Raw genomic sequence first — 3,826 nt, forward strand, 5'->3', positions numbered from 1 at the left:
CCTGAGGTAAAATTCGCCTACCCTAACAGGCGATTTTTACCCCCCCTATAAATTTTACCTAGTGGGTAAAAATCACCTGAGGTAAAATTCCCCTACCGTAACAGGCGATTTTTACCCACCCTATAAATTTTACCGAGAGGGTAAAAATTGCCTGAGGTAAAATTCGCCTACCGTAATAGGCGATTTTTACCCCCCTATAAATTTTACCGTAGGGAGGTAAAAATCACATGAGGTAAAATTTTACTGAGGAGGTAAAAATCGCCTGTTATGTTTGACGATTTTATTCTTATTAAGCTTGAAAACACTGGAAAAATTTTTTTTTCTTAATCGATTAATTTTTAAACGTTTAAGAAGATTATGAGAAAAACCTACTTTTATAGATCATTTCTTTTTGAATTACTTACCAGAAATTATACAAAACTGCAAAAATTAATTAATGTGTTCCAAATACTTGAATAATACTAATAATAGTAGGTACCTAATTATCGAATTAGCGAACTACTTAAATTTATTATTGTGGCTATCCAACTTATGTTATAAAGTTATAACTTATAACTAACTTATCCGTTTTTAATATTTTTTTTAGTATATTTCATGTACTTAATTTTTTTTTATAACATCAATTATTGAAGTTTAGAATGTTAAAATTAAGAACACAATTTTACTTAATATTTTAACATTTTGCTTAATATTTTATGGTTTTTTTTCATAATATTACATTTAGACCATTTAGTTACATTTTAATTTGATTTTTTATGTAGGTAGGGTATCTAGGTACCTACAATAATATATTATACTTAGGTAAGTAATTACCGATAAAAAAATGATAAAATTTGTTAAAACATAAAATAAAATTGATCATAATAAAAAAAAAAAAAATAAATAAATATTCATATTAATGTTACAAATTTAACATGGTTATCCCTTGGCTTTTGTAATAACTGCATAACATAATACCTATATCTAGTGCAGTGTTTCCCAAAGGGCGTGCCGTGGCACACTAGTTTGTCGTGAAATTTGAAAGGTGTGCCGTGACAATTTGAACTTATTATTCGATAAGTAGATAATACTTAACCCTTGATTATATACGATCTAATATTTATCCAAAGTGTGCCGTGACTTATAATAACTAATAATAATGCGTCGTGATGGGAAAAAGATTGGGAACCGCTGATCTAGTGTGTACTAATTGTACACCGGAAAAGCATATGTATTATAGCTGATATATAACAAATGCAAACGTTTTAGATAACTTTTTAACTAATATCCAACAGTCCAAGACACTTTGGAGAACCGCAACAGAAATCTATAGTCTTGTTTGTCAAAGAATGTAATCATTGAAAGCCAAGTTAAAAGTGAAAAACATTATGCAATGCTATGTGCCTGTATTATAATAATAAAATCGCCACAAATACTACTTCAATAAAATAAATTACGAAAAAGAATTCAAAGAATAGTATAAGGTTAAAATTTAATTTGGATTATATTAAAGGTACGGCAGTCACAGCATAGAATACTCTATGAGTCACAGTGACCCGTCTGTCAAAGGTAACCGATAATGGCGGTTGGCGATAACCAAAACGTTACTATACGTATACTACTCAACGGTTCGTAATAGTTAGACAGGTAGATAGACTATTGTTATGTATTGTTACTTGTGACAATACACTATACAGTAAGTAGAGCCATACGCGTTAGACGCGCTTAGTATGCATAAAGAACATACCAAAAAATGTTGATAAACATTAAACCCATACCCATATCAACTATACTATAGTTAACAGCTTATAACTTCTTGGTAAAAAAAAGTAATGCAATGTCAATATCTGATATCTTAGAGATGAGGGAAGAAGGGGACAAAAAATAATAATATAGGACCCATTAAAGACATTTTAGACTAATTTCAGATTATTATTTTCATTCCCGTATTCACCTTCGTTCTGAAGACTTCAACACGGTGTTACAAATTTTTAATGTGTATATTTTAATGTAAACATATGTGTTGTGCGTACGATATTTAAATTATCGATTTTTTTTTATCAGAATCTTCATTTATAATCTCCGTAAAGGGTAAGTACCTAAATAAAAATATTTTAATTAGGTATTATATTATAATTAATGTACTTTTAATATAACTAAATAAAATAAGTAATAACCAGGGATCGGGTATTTATGCAATTGTATATTTGTTCGGGAAGTAAAAAGAATAAATCTGATCTAGTAAAAATTTGTGTTGTGGTGTTTGGAGTTAAAGTTTAAAACTTTATTGTGCATATTTTTGCATATTTTGGGATTTATTTCTACAAATGCATATTTTTAAGATTTATTGATTTTTATTGCATATTTTAAAATAGTTTTTGATTATTTACCCTTAAATCAATTATTTAGTAAAATAATTTTTTAATACGTAAAAATTTTAATTGCTAGGTATAGTCGTATAGAATATGCTGAATGTTAAAAAAATCCAAAGACCTCCAATTCAACAGTTTGGCTTTTTTTAAAAATAATATAGTACCTATGAGGTATTCAATAAACAATTTTAAAATTATACACTTATTCAGTGAATTATTATAGCAACGTAAATTATCCCGAGCCCATATTTATCCTTACCATTATGTATGTAAAAGTCATAAGTGTTAAATTTATATTATATTTAATGGAAAGTAATCGTTGTAATTCAAAGGCATTATTAGTTGGGGCTTATAGAATTGTACTTGTACACATTATACTATAGGCATAGTATACCGCAGTGTTCACTAATAATTTCGGAAACACTGAATTTCTCGGCCGAAATATATTGGAATAAATCGATATTTTTACGAGCTAATGATATATAAATACACTTTTCAAATAAATTTCAAATATTTAACCCTTTCGGTAAATGCATAAACCATACAATTTGGATTAAATAGTAACCGGTGTTTTCAATACCAAATTCGGATAGACTGATTTTTAGATTCAAACGAAGTGATGAATGTATTGAGATTTTAAAATTATGTAAAGACGTAAAGTGTATATCATTGGTGCATTACAGAGGTCAAAAGTAAAAATTTTGCGATAGTTTTAAAAAAATCGGAAAAAACAAAAAATTTCTATTTTAATTTTATAAAGATTCAGCAGGATGTTTCGTCCATGGGATGATATCAAACAAACAAATGAAAATGAAGGGGAGAATTTAAATTCTTTGGATTTTGTCGATTGTGATATGTATAGTGATGTGCTACATGGAAATTTAGAAGATTGCAATTATAAGAAAGGTAATAATAATTGTGTATTCATGGAAAAAGATACAAAATATGCAATTATAAATAGAAATAATGTAGAAGTAGAAGATATCGATAAATTATTTTACTAAAAAAAATGGGAATAAATATTATTTATTTAGAGTGTTTTCGTTTTCTATAGGTTAGATGAATTAAAAGTAAGTACTTACGTCTTGTTTAAAGATTTAATGCAAAGAATAATGCAAATTATTAATGAGGTTTATTTTGGAAAAGTAGGTTTTTTGATAGCTAGTTAATAATTTTATGTATCAAATATTATTCATTGTACAAAATTTCCCCAGTAATTTTCTTGAGCGTAGAAAAACTAATATTATGTGTGCAATTTTTTATTTTTGCAAATTAGAAAATTTTAACTTTAAACTAAGTTAAGTTACTTTTTTTTTCAAAGTTAACTTTTAACTTAACGAGTTAACGAAAAAAATATGATTAACTTTTAATTTAACTTAACTTTATTATTTTAAAATAACTTAACGAGTTAAAAAAAATCGTTAACTTGCCCAGCCTTGTTTTATTCAACATCGGTTTTCGATAAAATAAATTTA

The sequence above is a fragment of the Diuraphis noxia genome, unplaced genomic scaffold, assembly GCF_037042655.1.
Source record: "Diuraphis noxia isolate RWA-SAM2 unplaced genomic scaffold, SU_Dnox_SAM2 contig0001, whole genome shotgun sequence".
Classification (NCBI taxonomy): Eukaryota; Metazoa; Arthropoda; class Insecta; order Hemiptera; family Aphididae; genus Diuraphis; species Diuraphis noxia.